This window comes from Giraffa tippelskirchi, chromosome X, assembly GCF_054371585.1.
Source record: "Giraffa tippelskirchi isolate mGirTip1 chromosome X, T2T-mGirTip1v1.2.pri, whole genome shotgun sequence".
Lineage (NCBI taxonomy): Eukaryota > Metazoa > Chordata > Mammalia > Artiodactyla > Giraffidae > Giraffa > Giraffa tippelskirchi.
The window spans coordinates 148,594,632-148,611,769 of NC_137289.1; the positions used below are offsets into that span (position 1 = coordinate 148,594,632).

Consider the following 17,138-nt stretch of genomic DNA (forward strand, 5'->3'; position numbering starts at 1 on the left):
CATAGCTACGAGTGCTGTATAACCGGGCTGATCATCTTCTCTTTTCCTTTTTTTTTTTTTTTTAATATTTACGTATTTATCCACTTGGCTTCCTGAGGTCTTAGCGGCAGTGTGCGAGATCTTACAGCAGGTGGGCTCTTTCATCGCGACGCCCAGGCTTAGTTGCCCTGCAGCCTGTGGGATGTTAGTTCCCTGACCGGGAACCCACATCCCTTCCATTGGAAGGCGGGTTCTTAACCCCTGGACCACCAGGAAGTCCCCATCATTTTTTTTTGATTGTGGTAAAATGCACATAAGGTTGAAAAGTTACCGCTGTAAATCACCTTGAGGTGCACAGTCCTGTGGCTTTAAGTGCACACTCACGGATGTGCAGCCATCACCACCATCCATCTGCAGAACCTTCCCATCATCCCAAACCCAAACTCTATACTCACCATATTCCTGACTCCCCATTGCTCTCCCATCCCCAGCCCCTGACACCCACCCTTCCACCCTCTGTCCCTGTGAACGAGACTCCTCTCCGAGCCTCATATAAATGAGATCGTGTGGTTGTTTCGTGTCCAACTCCTTTCCCTCTCCATAATGCTCATCTTTTAATTTTTTTAATTAAAAATTTTTTTTATCCAAGTGTAGCTGATTTACAATGTTGTGTGAATTACTGCTGCATAGCAAGGTGGTCAGTAATACATACATATATATGCATGCTTTTTTATTTAATATTCTTTTCCATGGTGGTTTATCATAGGATATTGAAAACCGTTCTCTGTGCTATACAATGAGAACTTGTTTATCCACCCTGTATACTTATCAAAGCTCACATCTGCTAACCCCAGCTTCCCCCTCCATCCCTCTCCCAACCCCCACCCCTTTGGCAGTCATGATGAGAGTCTGTTCTGTATGTCTGAATGCACACCTTTTAAAATCAAGCTGTTGCTGAGTTGATCCTCATGTTTTCTGTCCTAATCCGAACTGTCTAAACAAAGGTTGTTGGGAGCAGTGTCATCATTTAATGTCTAGGACTCTTGAGTTGAATAAGGACTCGTGTGAACGAATGAGTTTTGAACTATTTCTCCTGTCGGAAGAGCTCTTGAAACTCACAGACGCCCGAGATTCCTTTTTTTGTTTTGTGTTGTTTCACAATTAGAGAGAGTTGTTTATTTTGCTCTCTTTCGGTAGCTGTTCACTCAGGGGGCATTTCCTCTCCAAAGTATATGAGCCGTGGCGTCCGGCTTGCTCTGACGGGAAGCGGTGTGTTCCCACCACGTCCCTCTTTCATCTACGGCAGTGTTTATGTGCCTGTCTCCTGCAGCCAGGAGACTGTGCTTACAGCGTCTGGGGCTCCCTGAGCGTCTTGCTGGGCGGGGCACGCTTTATTGTTTTTTGTATCTTCCAGCACCAAGAACACCAAAAAATACTCTGGGTAAAAGGAGACTGGAAGTTAGGGCACGTGAAGTGGACAAAATGTATGGATTGGCACACTCTGCAAGACGCTCTTTTCAGCTTCTGCAGGAACCCCAGGAAGTGCCTATTATTTTTCTCATTTTGCAGTTCAGAAAGCTGGACCTCGGCTGGAATCATGACTTGTCTGAGGTCCCCGAAACTGGCCGATGGTGGGCTAAATGTCAGGACTGTTGGTCTCTATAGCCGGCGTTGCTTCTTTGTACTTTAACTGGGTGTTGCTGGCATCAGAAATGTTGAGTAGATGCCCCCTCCGAGCGTCTGGGAGGAAATATCAAATGTTAGTGTGTTTCACCACACTGCATATTGTTTCTTTCCAGCAGTACCCGTGTGTTTCCTGGGATGTAGCCTTAGGAGGTGAGACATTTCAGCCTCCGGGGGCTGTTGCCGGTCAGTTGCCTTGGACATTCCAGCGAGGCGGATTGCTCTCTGAGCTTCTGCCTTTGAACTTGGACTCACTCTGGGGGGCTCTCACTCTTGTTCCCGGGGTTCTCCGACCTGACACAGTCATCTCCTGTCCCCGGAGATTGTCATCGCTGCTCAAATGAAAACGTACGTGTCTCTAAACGTCCCATGTGTCGGATGAACCCTTGTAACCCCACTTGAAAGGCCCTGGCATCAGCTCAGTGTCCAGCAGTGGAAGTGGGCTGGGGGTGGGTGCAGCTTGCTGGATCAGGTCAGTCCGGCTGCCCAAAGCAGTTGGCTTGGTCCCCTGTGTGTGTGTGTGGCAGGGGGGGCGCGGATTATACACGAAGAAGGGAGTGAGAGCCAGCAGGAGCAGCTTGGGGTGGTCACGGCTCTTAATTCCCTCTTTGGTTCAGGCCCCTGCTACTGTGGGATCTCTGTTCATCTCATTATCCCCTCCCTGGGTGGCAGGTAGGGATAAAAAAATAAAAATAAAAACCCCTGTGGTGATTTTTTAAAGATCCTCTTTTATTATGAATCTTGTACCTTTTTCACACATTGCTGGGCTACCATTGCTCTCACTGCCCTGAGCTGAAGACAGCAGAAAAAATAATTATTAGGCAAATAAAGTGGAAGTTTTTATTGTTTTTAATCTTTAGCCCTTTCAAGGGGGAAAAAAAAATTCCTAAACTTCCCATCATATTTGTTGACTGTCAGTCTAGCTTTTTATAATAATCTCATGGGTTTTAAGATAGTGCTGTCGAAAATAGTAGCTGCTCAACACGTTTGTCGCTGTTGTTCAGTCACCCAGTCGTGTCCGACTCTTTGTGGCCCCATGGACGGCAGCACGCCAGGCCTCCCTGTCCATCATCAACTCCCAGAGTTTGCTCAAACTCATGTCCATTGAGTCGGTGATGCCATCCAACCATCTCACCCTCCGTCGTCCCCTTCTCCTCCCGCCTTCAATCTTTCCCAGCATCAGGGTCTTTTCCAGTGAGTCGGCTCTTCTCATCAGGTGCCCAGAGTATTGGAGTTTCAGCCACGCATCAGTCTTTCCAATGAATATTCAGGGTTTGATATTTAATTTAAATTGAATGCGGTTAGAAATTCAGTTCCAGTAACCCCGTGTTTCTCAAACGGAGATAGTTTTGCTTCCCCCGGGGACGTTTGGCGGTGTCTAGGGACAGCTTCGGTTGTCACACCTGGGAGGAGGTGGTGCTGGGATCCAGTTACGGGGAGGAAGGGGTGCTACACTCAACATCCCGCAGTGCCCTGGGCAGCCCCCCCAACAAAGAAGTTTTTGACCCAAAATGTCAGTAGTGCTCAAGTAGAAAGAGTCCCCACTTGCCGAGTTGGAGGGGCTCAGTGACCACTCCAAGCTGGAGGCTGCGATGTGTGTTTGGGGGACCAACAGAGATGGAGAACATCCCCCCCCAAACCCACCCCACTTCCCCCAGTTCTGCTGGACCGCCCCGTCTAAGGTGAGAGAGGAGATGTGACTCAAAGTGACTCTCTGGGCGAGAGCAGGGAAGTGGTATTCTTCTAAAGCCGATTTCTCTGAACAAGGTACTGCAGAGTCAATGTACCTTTTCTTTTCTAAAAAAAAGCCTTTAGTTTTGGCTGTGCTGGGTCTTTGTTGCTGAGCAGACTTTGCTCTAGCCCAGCGAACGCAGGGCTACTCTCCCGCCGAGGTCCACGGTTGTCTTGCTGTTGCGGAGCTCAGGCTAACTTACCCCTCAGCATATGGGGACCTTCCTGGACCAGGGATCAAACCCATGTTCCCTGCATTGGACCACCAGGGAAGTCCTTGGATTCCTTTTCCATAGGCGATCTCTTCTTAAGTTTCGAGAGATTATGGCCCTCCTCAAAGTCACACTGTTAGTAATGTTAGTGTTCAACCTTGTTGTGTACAATCCACACCATCAACTGTCTCATTGAAGTTTTGCAGATGCATAACAAAGATAAGCTTTGCATTTTACAGATGTATAAAAATGAGAGTGGTAAGCGAAGCCTCTGACCGTCTTCATATGTGAATGAACTCATATATTTTCTGCAGAAGACCTGTTTGGTCACCCCCGTATCAGAGGGGTGGAGCCCAGGTCCCCCGGTTTTGAAGTTGATACCCTCTCTACTTTATCACCACCACCGCCTCCTTTGAGAAAGGTGTTTGAAGTAGTCAGCCAGTGTATGATGTTCAGAAATAGGCCAACTCTGTAAATCCCAAGCCATTTTTGCATCTCACTTTTCCATGGTCAGTCTTGGAAGGGAAAGAAAGATATCAGGAAAATGTGGTTCTTTTTCCCCTCATCGAATAATCATGAGACAGTTATGGATCTTCTTAAGTTGACAAATCAAGTTTTCATAAATATATTTTTACTGTATGATCTCAATTTAAGAAGAGAAGACATCCCCCTTGTCCAGCCCAGCTTCAGTGGAACTTACTGATGAATGAGGCACCAGGTTCCCGAAAGTATCATTTTATTTTTCATCTTTGGAAAGATCATTTTCCCCCAGATTAGCTTCTGCAAATAAAGATAGCACATGCATGTGCCTAATTTTCTTAGTCATGTATGGATGTGAGAGTTGGACTATAAAGAAAGCTGAGCGCTGAAGAATTGATGTCTTTGAACTGTGGTGTTGGAGAAGACTCTTGAGAGTCCCTTGGACTGCAGGGAGATCCAACCAGTCCATCCTAATGGAAATCCGTCCTGAGTATTCATTGGAAGGACTGATGTTGAAGCTGAAACTCCAATCCTTTGGCCACCTGATGCGAAGAACTGACTCATTGGAAAAGACCCTGATGCTGGAAAAGATTGAAGGAGGAGAAGGGGACGACAGGATGAGATGGTTGGATGGCATCACCAACTCAATGGACATGAGTTTGAGTAAACTCCAGGAGTTGGTGACGGACAGGGAGGCCTGGCGTGCTGCAGTCCATGGGGTCGCAAAGAGTCAGATACGACCGAGAGAGTGAACTGAACTGAATTTTCTTAGGATTTCTTAGTTTCCTTCACAGGGAAAATTGTGTTTTTTCTTACACTTTCTTTGCTTCCTTCAAAGGGAAAATTGTGAATGTCTTCATACAGTTACACTTATGCCATTTCAACCCAGTGAGTGACTCTGGAGAGGAAATCGAAGTATATGATATTGAACCAGTTATAAAGGAACCCCATAGTCAACTCTGGCTAGTTTACCACTTGAGTTAAATGAAAGTCAGTCAAAACAGCAAGTAAGATAAGCTAGGTCTCCCAAGGAGAAACTCCTCATAACGATTTCTAAGCAAACAGGACTGTTGAGGTCGAAATGTGTAATTTTAGAGACCAAAGACAAGGGCTTCTTATATTTACATATGTTGATGCTTGTGATCTCCCAGAGGTTGAGACCCAGAGCTGTTTTAGGAGCACGTTCAGATAGCGAGACTGCCACTGTCATCGATTTCTTATGACTTCACCGGGCATCTGGACGGACTCTCTCAATGTACCAGTGAGGAGGAGATTTCTGGGTAAAGGGTTCCCATGCCTTTCCTTTGAGGAGAGCTTGCTCCTATGCTTTGAAAGTTGCGGGCAGCATATGATCAGTTTATGTATTTATGTATTAGCACATGTTTTGGCCTCAAAACGATGTCTGGGGAAAAAAACGTGGAGTGCATTATGTTTACAGAATGCTCGGGGGATTCTGTCTGCTAACTTTTGTGCCCGTTGAGGGGTGCCAGCTTTTGAAAGGAAATTTCTGTGCTCGTTGAGTGGTGCCAAATTCATAGCTTGTGGGTTTCGAGAAGTTCCTTCCTGGAATGGGGTATACGGCAGTCCACGCACGCAAGACTCAGTCTCTCGACTGCCTTCTGTGGCCCGTATATGCCTTTCAGATCATCCTTGGAAAGAACATACCCTGCAGTTGAAACAGGGCGGAGGAAGCGAGAACCTGCTTTTAGAATTCGTGGAACTGACTGTGTGGAGACGGGGCAGAGATGGCCACGTCGGGAGGTCTCATGTACGGATGCCATGGTTTCCTGTTGGAATTCCTCCGTTGCTCTTGGGATTCCCCCACGTTTTAGAGGCAACTCAGGAATTTCTGTGTGTGAGTGGTGAATTTCACATCAGTGAGGCATATCCTTTTTATTAGGAACTCTTCATGCCTAGAGTTTTATGCTCGTCTTTTGAGGCATCTATGTCTTTAAGACCTCGGAAAGTAGATGAAGCAATTCTAATTGTTCAGTTGCTAAGTTGTGTCCGACTCTTTGCGATCCTGTGGACTGCAGCACGCCAGGCTCCTCTGTACTTTGCTGTCTCCCGGAGTTTGCTCAAACTCATGTCCACTGGGTTGGTGATGGTATCTAATCATCTAATCCTCTATCACTCCCTTCTCCTCCCACCTTCAGTCTTTCCCAGCATCAGGGTCTTTTGCAATGAGTCATCTCTTCCCATCAGGTGGCCAAAGTATTGGAGCTTCAGCATCAGTCCTTCCAATGAATATTCAGATACAGCAATAGCATCTCTCAGTAACATTTGTGGTTTTATTTGTAAGACTTGTTGATTTTGTAGGTCTGACTTAAATGGGATCACAGAAATGTTAACATAAACCACAAAACAAAGTAGGCATTCTTAACGTTTCTAAAAGAAATTAACAAGAGTAATATTTTTGAAACATATGTTGGTTGAGACCCTGAAGAATTCCATTCTTGGTTTTGCAAACAGTTTGGAGATTCTGCATCTCCCTTTCGGATCACAAAAAGTGAAGGGGCTTTGTAGAGTCTTCCTGCATTAAGAAAAAAAGAAAAGAAATCCTGACCGTGAGTGTCTCGGTGTAAAGACTTGAGACAAAAGGTGCTTGCATTTTGTTTATGGGTCCCTTCTCGGGAGCCTGTGAAGTTTCCTTTACTGCTGACATTTGGAGTCTGGCGATGGGCTGGTTGACACCTTGGGAAGAGAGAGACCACAGGCAGCCTTGCAGGGCACAGCTTGGTTCTGGTGGGGGTTGGGGGGTGTTGGGAGGGATGGGGTGGCTCCTTGTGAGGCTGGCCTGCCTGCCTTGGAGTGTCAGGCTCAACCCAGCATTAGGTAAGCATTTACCTAATGCCCCAAGGTGAATGGATGATGGTGGTGCAGTAAAAAAAAATATTTTAAGTTTTAAATATGAGTTTTGTCTTAAAATCATGTTCCACCACCTTCATATTTTAATTTTTTAAATTTATTTTTATTTTGGGCTGCGTTGGGCTTTCCTTGCTGTACAGGGACTTTCTTTAGTTGTGGCGAGCAGGGGCTGCTGTGGGTTGCATTGCAAGGGGTTCTCATTTGCACTGGCTTCTCTTGTTGTGGCAGACAGGCTCTGGAAAGACGGGGCTTTAGTAGTTGTGGTTCACGGGCTTAGTTGATCTGCAAGATGTGGGATCCACCCGGACCAGGGATCGAACCTGTGTCCCCTACATTGGCAGGCAAATTCTTAACCACTGGACCACAAGGGAAGCCCCATTATTTTTATGTTGAAGGACATCTAAGGTAACACATGATTTCAATGTTAAAAAAAATAGCCACACAGTTCTGTTTTATTCTGTAATGTATGTAATATCGTTGAATACAGCAATTCTCCATATCAAGTAATATTTATTTAGTTCTGTGCTACCTAGGTGGGCCTCCCTGGTGGCTCAGATGGTAAAGAATCCACCTGCAATACAGGAGACCCCGATTTGATCCCCGGGTCAGAAAGATTCCCCTGGAGAAGGGAGTGGCAACCCACTCCAGTATTCTTGCCTGGACAGTCCCATGGACAGAGGAGCCTGGTAGCCCAAAGTCAACGGGGTCACAAGAGAATCAGACACCACTGAGCGACTAACGCTTTCACCTTTCACTTGACCTCAGAGAACCTCTAACTTCTTTGGTTCAAGTATTTCAGTAGGTCTTCCTTATTTTTATGTCCCCTAGAGCAATTCAGAAAACCCCCTTTTCACACTTTTGTGGGTTTTTTGCCTCCTAAAAGAAGACTGGGAAGGTCCACGGTTCTCTCCTGCTCTGAGCGACCAGCCACCGTCTGGGTGAGGACTTTTTCCTGTTTTAATCAGGATATGACTGGTGTTCAGGTTGAAGGGTCCAGTTGATGAATTAATAGGCTGGTCGGCCCCATCGTGGGCCGGTTGGGGGCGAAGCCGTCTCTCTCTCTCGATTCTCGTCCAGGTGCCCGGAGACAAGCCCCGGTGTCCAGCTGTAGCCAGACTTGTTAGCAATGACTGACTCCCACAACTGGGAGCAAGGACACCCCGAACCCCGACACGGATGAGAAGCTGACCCACAGTCACTTGTCGAGGAGCGCCGTGGCGTCCTGGGACACGTCCCACTGCTTCTGGCCAAGCCTAAACACACTGCTCATTGGAGCTGGGCTGATGGATCTGAAATTTTTTACGCACAGGTTAGGGCAGCAGGTGGATCCCATGTACGTCCCTCAGTTTACCTGGAGCCACCAGGGAGAGCCTGGCATTTTCCTGGTATAAAGCAGGGTTTCAAACTCTCCTTGGCATTGTCAATGGGGTGGGTCCAAGTTTAAATTCTCTCTAAGGTCAGGGGAACCAGGAGATGCAAACAGGACTGTGTGTGTGTGTGTGTGTGTGTGTGTGTGTGTGTGTGTGTGTGTGTGTGTGTGCGCGATTTCTCTGAAGAAGTGATTATTTTAATCAATTCAAGGAAATTAATGTGTCATTGGATTTTTTTTGAATGGCCTTTCATACAGACATAGTGGTGATGGGGAAGTCACTCAGTTGTGTCCGACTCTTGGCGACCCCATGGACTGTAGTCCGCCAGGCTCCTCTGTCCATGGGGATTCTCTGGGCCAAGAATACTGGAGTGGGTTGCCATGTCCTCCTCCAGGAGATCTTCTCGACCTAGGGATGGAACCTGGGTCTCCTGCATTGCTGGTGGATTCTTTACCACACATAGTATATAAACACATAATATGTGCTGTCATAATATCAAGTAGGGGTACCTGTTGCTTTACTTGAGGCAAGGCTGGTTTTCATAAGCGTGCAGAAGTCTTTCCTAAATCAGAGGAACCCACGTAACATCCCGGCCCCGTACTAAGGTTCACAGTCATGTTCTCTTTTCCTCTCTTTACAAATTAGCAGGAAATTACTGTTCAGAAGATTAATTTAGCACTGTGTCCCTCAGTAACAACCAGAAAGGAAATGTAATTTGCACCTTTCTGCAAATAGCCTCTTATCTGATCTCTGAATGTCTTGACCCACTTTTCTGGGAAAAAAAATATATATACTTTTGAATGTTAAATATTTAAATTAAGCCATTTCCCTTCATGGAGATGAAAACATATTTCCTTGAAGTAGATAATCTGACCTTGTATCAAATTGGAAATATTAGTGAGAGTCTGGTATTTAACCTCTCTGTTCTGGAATTGAGAGTGTCTCCCAGATAACAGATACCTTGATTGTTGTTATTGTTCAGTTGCTCAGTCGTGACCGACTCTTTGCGACCCCAGGGACTGCAGCACGCCAGGCTTCCCTGTCCTTCACTGTCTCCCAGGGCTTGCTCAAACTCATGTCCATCGCTCATGTCCACACGCCAGGCTTCCCTGTCCTTCACTGTCCTTCACTGTCTCCCGGGGCTTGCTCGAACTCATGTCCATCGCGTCAGTGATGCCATCCAACCATCTCATCCTCTGTCATCCCTTTCTCCTCCCGCCTTCAATCTTTTCCAGTATCAGGATCTTTTCCAATGAGTCAGCTCTTTGCATCAGGTGTCCATAGTATTGGAGCTTCAGCTTCAGCATCAGTCCTTCCAAGAATATTCAGGACTGATTTCCTTTAGGATGGACTGGTTGGCTCTCCTTGCAGTCCAAGGGACTCTCAGGAGTCTTCTGCAGCACCACAGTTGGAAAGCATCCATCCTTTGATGCTCAGCCTCCTTTACTGGCCAGATCCCACTGCAGTCCTATGAAGCAGAAGTTACTCTTTCCCTTCCTGACTGTGGCACATAGTGAATGTGGAGGAGATGGGATTTGAACCCGGGACACCTGGCCCAACAAGTCCATGCTCCGAGCTTCCATCCGCTCTTGCACAGCTGCAGTCTTGCCGTCCTGACCCAGGCGGACCTAAGGGACGACCTTCTAGAAAGCGACCGGTCCTTTCTGGTCTTTGGCAACGAAAATTCTTTAAATTCCATCCACTCTGCTCCCCAGGAAGCTCCCCTCATCCCTGCTGGTGAGTGAGATCAAACACCCTCCACTGTGTGCTTAGTTGTTCAGCTGTGCCTGACTCTTGAGACCCCATAGACTGCAACCTGCCAGGCTCCTGTGCCCATGGATTTCTCCAGGCAAGAATACTGGAGCGAGTTGCCATTTCCTTCTCCAGGGGATCTTCCCAACCCAGGAGTCGAACCCGGGTCTCCTGCATTGCAGGCGGATTCTTTACCGACTGAGCTATGAGGGAAGCACAGGGACCCAGGTCGCCATCAGCTCCTGGTCCCCTGCCTCCCATATAAACAGAGTCCCTCAGTCATGTGCATTCTCTGGAACTCTGATCTTCTGTGTGAGAACTCAAGGGTCTTCATGAGATTTTTGTCCTCTGACATTAAGCTCTAAAATTTAGAATGTATATTTGTGCCTTCGAGAAGGTTTGTTCATGGTGGTGGTGGTGGTGTGGTTGCTAAGGCATGTCCGACTCTTGCGACCCACTGGACTGTAGCCCGCCAGGCTCCTCTGTCCATGGGATTCTCCAGGCACGGATACTGAAGTGGGGTGCCATTTCCTTCTCCAGGGGAATCTTCCCAACCCAGGAATTGAACCTGGTCTCCTGCCTTGCAGGCAGATTCTTTACCGACTGAGCTATGAGGGAAGCCCCCAGGAAGGCTTGAATCTCTTCCAAGCAAAGTGTAAACTCATTTTCCTCTTCATTTTAGACTTGAATTTTCTTAGATGTGTCCTGGGATTTGGCGGGAAAGTGTCAGCAACTGATGAGAGTGTCTGATGGGGTAGGGTTTAGTGGAAGACTATGGATGGAATTTATATTCAGAGTCTCCATACAGTTCTGCACCCGTGGGTGATGGCTGGAGTTTCAGTTCTCTTCACGTGTCTAGTTGTCCTGGAGCAGGATGTATTTTCTCCCATTCTGCTCCTCCGGTGAACAGTTGGCATGCTTGTCTGGGGTGGGTAGCAGAAAGTGGATTGCCGGCATGCGGTGATGGTGTCAGCTCTTGGGTATGATCCCAGGACTCTGAAGGTTGAACGGAGCCCCTGAGGCTCGAATTTTCCAGTTATCAAGATGTCTGGAGGCTGGGAGGAAATGCCGCCTTGAAGGGCACTTCTCACAAGTGATGCCAATCTCCGTGTCTTGGAGAGACGCCACGGTTTCATTCAGTACAAAATCAGCTTGTCTGCTGTTCCCTCCTGGTCACTGCAGAATGTATAGCATTTCCTTTCAAGGTGCTCACCGTATCACAGACAACCAGTGCGTGCACTCCTGAATTCCTAAATTCTTACACTCCTCCTCTCTAACAGATGTGGGAGCCAGATCCTAAAGAAAGCTGAGCATTGCAGAATTGATGCTTTCAAACTGTGGACAGGGGACTGGTCCAGGGGATACAGAGCTCCCAGGGCTGAGCTGGGTGAACAGGGTGTGACCAGGTCATTCGCTAGGGTGACCGAGAAAGATGGGTGCCTTGCATAGAAGTGGGCAGGACCAGGAGGTGTATTTTTGTCCCCTTGGTATTGATCAGAAAACCGAGGCAGGGAACCGCTACGTAAGTTGCCAGGTTCACACGGCGTCTCACAGCAGGGCTTTCTTACCCCCTCAAAGCCTGTGTTCTTCACCAGCTGGGTGAAGAGTGCACTGCTGGGTCCAGAGTCTACTGGTGGCAGGAGCCTCCTTTCTATTGCACTATTGTTGTCTAGTCACTTAGTCTTGTCTGACTCCTTTGTGACCGCATGGACCATAGCCCGCCAGGCTCCTCTGTCCTTGGGATTCCGCAGGCAAGTATTCTAGGGTGGGTTGCTGTTTCCTCCTCCAGGAGATTTTCCTGAATTGGGGATCAAACCCATGTCTCCTGCATTGGCGAGCAGGTTCTCTACCACTGAGTCACCAGGGAAACCCTGCTAGAGTCTAAGGGGTGGGGGGTGGTTCTTCCCCTTGGAGGCAGTTGCAGAAATGCAACAAGAGGTCTTATGAAGGTGCTGGGAATAAGGAGTGTGTGGGTTAGGTGTTGCAGACCTCCATCCTTCAGGCCTCTTTCAGTACCTGGATTCCTTACTTCTGTTCCCTTCATCACATGTGCTGCTCTTGAGGGGAAGGGCCATGTTGGGGGAGGGACATATGCGCGTCTGTGATCGCCGTCTTAAGTATCGATTCTCAGATTCTGCGAAACCGAGGGAACCTACCTCCCAGTTATGCCGACTCCACTGATGTTGCTGGACTGGGCTGAATGATGCCCGCAGATTAAAACCACGCTCTCTCCTTCCTCCTGGCTGGGGAAGTTCATACAGGTGACCAACTTGCTTTGTACCTGCCAGGGCACTGCCGTGTTGATGCTACTGAAAGGGGGGCTTCCCTGGTGCCTCAGATGGTAACGAATCTGCCTGCAATGCAGGAGACCTGGGCTCGATCTCTGGGTCGGGAAGATCCCCTGGAGGAGGGAATGGCAACCCCACTCCAATATTCTTGCCTGGAGAATTCCAGGGACAGAGGAGCTTGGTGGGTATCAAAGAGTCAGACACTACTGAGCGAGTAATGCTGTGAGATAAAAGAAAACAATCCTGAGGTCTCGGATTCTTTCCAGAGGTGAGAGATCTGCCCTTGTGAATTTGATACAGATGTGAGGAGGACTGGCCATGTCCCAGGTTCCTGCTGTCGCGTGGGGAGGAGTGATGAACTAGAGCAGGGCTTGATGCGTTTTTCTCTAAAGGGCAGGAAACAGGGGTTTGGGGCTTTGCGGGGCCGAATGCCCCATTGCACCTACTCAGTCCTGCCCACCTGGGAGGAGCTGTGGGCAGTGGGCATTGCATGGCTTGTGTGGCAGTCCAACCTGGGTTCTGGATATTGACGTTTGATTTCCATGTAATTGTCAGATGCTGTGAAGCTCTTGTTCTTCTTGTGATCTCTTTCAACCGTTTTATTTATTTATTTTTAAAATTAATTCATATGAAAGGAGAAATTAACAATAACACAATAATAGTGTGAGACTTAAGTACCTCACTCACACCTATGGACAGATCAACTAAACAAAATTAACAAGGGAACACAAACTTTAAATGATACCATAGACCAGTTAGACCTACTTGGTATCTATAGGACATTTCACCCCAAAACAATGAACGTCACCTTTTTCTCAAGCGCATACGGAACCTTCTCCAGAATAGATCACATCCTGGGCCATAAATCTAGTCTTGGTAAAGTCAAAAAAAAATGAAATCATTCCAAGCATCTTTTCTGACCACAATGCAGTAAGATTAGATGTCAGTTACAGGAGAAAAACTATTAAAAATTCCGACATATGGAGGCTGAACCAACACGCTGCTGAATAACCAACAAATCACAGAAGAAATCAAAAAAGAAATCAAAATATGCATAGAAATGAATGAAAATGAAAACACAATAACCCAAAACCTATGGGACATTGTTAAAGCAGTGCTAAGGGGAAGAAGATTCATAGCAATACAGGCTCATCTCAAGAAACAAGAAAAAAGCCAAATAAATAACCTAACTCTACACCTAAAGCAACTAGAAATGGAAGAAATGAAGAACCCCAGGGTTAATAGAAGGAAAGAAATCTTAAAAATTAGGGCAGAAATAAATGCAAAAGAAACAAAAGAGACCATAGCAAAAATCAAGAAAACCAAAAGCTGGTTCTTTGAGAAGATAAATAAAATTAACAAGCCATTAGCCAGACTCATCAAGAAACAAAGGGAGAAGAATCAAATCAACAAAATTAGAAATGAAAACGGAGAGATCACAACAGACAACACAGAAATACAAAGGATCATAAGAGACTATTATCAGCAACTTTATGCAAATAAAATGGACAACTTGGAAGAAATGGATAAATTCTTAGAAAAGTACAACTTCCCAAAACTGAACCAGGAAGAAACAGAAAATCTCAACAGACCCATCACAAGCACGGAAATTGAAACCGTAATCAGAAATCTTCCAGCAAACAAAAGCCCAGGACCAGATGGATTCACAGCTGAATTCTACCAAAAATTTAGAAAAGAGCTAACACCTAACCTACTCAAACTCTTCCAGAAAATTGCAGAGGAAGGTAAACTTCCAAACTCATTCTATGAGGCCACCATCACCCTAATACCAAAACCTGACAAAGATGCCACAAAAAAAGAAAACTACAGGCCAATATCACTGATGAACATAGACGCAAAAATCCTTAACAAAATCCTAGCAAACAGAATCCAACAACATATTAAAAAGATCATACATCATGACCAAGTGGGCTTTATCCCAGGGATGCAAGGATTCTTCAATATCTGCAAATCAATCAATGTAATACACCACATTAACAAACTGAAAAATAAAAACCATATGATTATTTCAATAGATGCAGAGAAAGCCTTTGACAAAATTCAACATCCATTTATGATAAAAACCCTCCAAAAAGCAGGAATAGAAGGAACATACCTCAACATAATAAAAGCTGTATATGACAAACCCACAGCAAACATTTTCCTCAATGGTGAAAAACTGAAAGCATTTCCCCTAAAGTCAGGAACAAGACAAGGGTGCCCACTCTCACCACTACTATTCAACACAGTTTTGGAAGTTTTGGCCACAGCAATCAGAGCAGAAAAAGAAATAAAAGGAATCCTGGTTGGAAAAGAAGAAGTAAAACTCTCACTGTTTGCAGATGACATGATCCTCTACATAGAAAACCCTAAAGATTCTATCAGAAAATTACTAGAGCTAATCAAAGAATATAGTAAAGTTGCAGGATATAAAATCAACACAGAAATCCCTTGCATTCCTATACACTAACAATGAGAAAACAGGAAGAGACATTAAGGAAACAATTTCATTCACCATCGCAATGAAAAGAATAAAATACTTAGGAATATATCTACTTAAAGAAACAAAAGACCTATATATAGAAAACTATAAAACACTGGTGAAAGAAATCAAAGAGGACACAAATAGATGGAGAAATAGACTGTGTTCATGGATCAGAAGAATCAATATAGTGAAAATGAGTATACTTCCCAAAGCAATCTATAGATTCAATGCAATCCCTATCAACAGTATTTTTCAGAGAACTAGAACAAATAATTTCACAATTTATATGGAAATACAAAACACCTCGAATACCCAAAGCAATCTTGAGAAAGAAGAATGGAACTGGAGGAATCAACCTGCCTGACTTCAGACTATACTACAAAGCCACAGTCATCAAGACAGTATGGTACTGGCACAAGGACAGAAATATAGATCAATGGAACAAAATAGAAAGCCCAGAGATAAGTCCACACACCTGTGGACACCTAATCTTCGACCAAGGAGGCAAGAATATACAATGGAGAAAAGACAATCTCTTTAACAAGTGCTGCTGGGAAAAATGGTCAACCACTTGTAAAAGAACGAAACTAGAAACTAGTACACTTTCTAACACCATACACAAAAATAAAATCAAAATGGATTAAAGATCTAAACATAAGACCAGAAACTATAAAACTCCTAGAGGAAAACATAAGCAAAACACCCTCCGACATAAACCACAGCAGGATCCTCTATGACCCACCTCCCAGAATATTGGAAATAAAAGCAAAAATAAATAAATGGGACTTAATTAAAATTAAAAGCTTTTGCACAACAAAGGAAACTATAAGCAAGGTGAAAAGACAGCCTTCAGAATGGGAGAAAATAATAGCAAACGAAGCAACGGACGAACAATTAATCTCAAAAATATGCAAGCAACTCCTGCAGCTCAATTCCAGAAAAATAAACGACCCAATCAAAAAGTGGGCCAAAGAACTAAACAGACATTTCTCCAAAGAAGACATACAAATGGCTAACAAACACATGAAAAGATGCTCAACATCACTCATTATTAGAGAAATGCAAATCAAAACCACAATGAGGTATCATTTCACACCAGTCAGAATGGCTGCTATCCAAAAGTCTACAAGCAATAAATGCTGGAGAGGGTGTGGAGAAAAGGGAACCCTCTTACACTGTTGGTGGGAATGCAAACTAGTACAGCCATTGTGGAGAACAGTGTGGAGATTCCTCAAAAAAACTGGAAATACAACTGCCATATATCCCAGCAATCCCATTGCTGGGCATACACACTGAGGAAACCAGAATTGAAAGAGACACGTGTACCCCAATGTTCATCCCAGCACTGTTTATAATAGCCAGGACATGGAAGCAACCTAGATGCCCATCAGCAGACGAGTGGATAAGGAAGCTGTGGTACATATACACAATGGAATATTACTCAGCCATTAAAAAGAATACACTCGAATCAGGTCTAATGAGGTAGATGAAACTGGAGCCTATTATACAGAGTGAAGTAAGCCAGAAAGAAAAACACCAATACAGTATACTAACACATATATATATGGAATTTAGTAAATTGGTAAAGATAACCCTGTATGCAAGACAGCAAAAGAGACACAGATATATAGAACTGTATTTTGGACTATATGGGAGAAGGCGAGGGTGGGATGATATGGGAGAATGCCACTGAAGCTTGTAAATTATTATATGTGAAACGAATCGCCAGTCCAGGTTCAATGCATGATACAGGGTGCTCAGGGCTGATGCACCAGGAATGACCTGGAGGGATGGGATGGGGAGGGAAGTGGGAGGGGGGTTCTGGAAGGGGAACACATGTACACCCATGGCTGATGCATGTGAATGTATGGCAAAGCCAATACAATATTGTAAAGTTAAAAAATAGATAAACTAATTTAAATTAAAAATAATTAAAAAATAAAATTAATTCATTTGTTGAATTAATTTGTTTTAAATTAATTTATGTATTAAATCTAACTATTAATGAAATCCCTTAAATTTAAGCAGTTGTTTTAAGTTAGCTTGCTTTTAAAATTAATTTGTTTTGTAAATGAACTTTCTTTTTAAAATTAATTTTAAAAATGAAATAAATTTAATTATATGAAATATATTATTATAGTTATAATATATGCTAAATATAATTATATATAACTATATTATAAATATAATATATTATGTATTATATACATATTAATATATTATGTATATTATAATATTGACTTCCCTGGTGGCTCAGACGGTAAAGCGTATGCCTACACTATGGGAGACC

At 44.7% G+C, this 17,138-nt stretch overlaps 1 protein-coding gene across 1 annotated transcript in view; it reads left to right on the forward strand.

Moving 5' to 3' along the window:
- LOC145536926 (anosmin-1-like) overlaps positions 1-17,138 on the forward strand; it is a 196,064-nt gene that overhangs the window by 63,822 nt on the left and 115,104 nt on the right. The window lies entirely within an intron of this gene.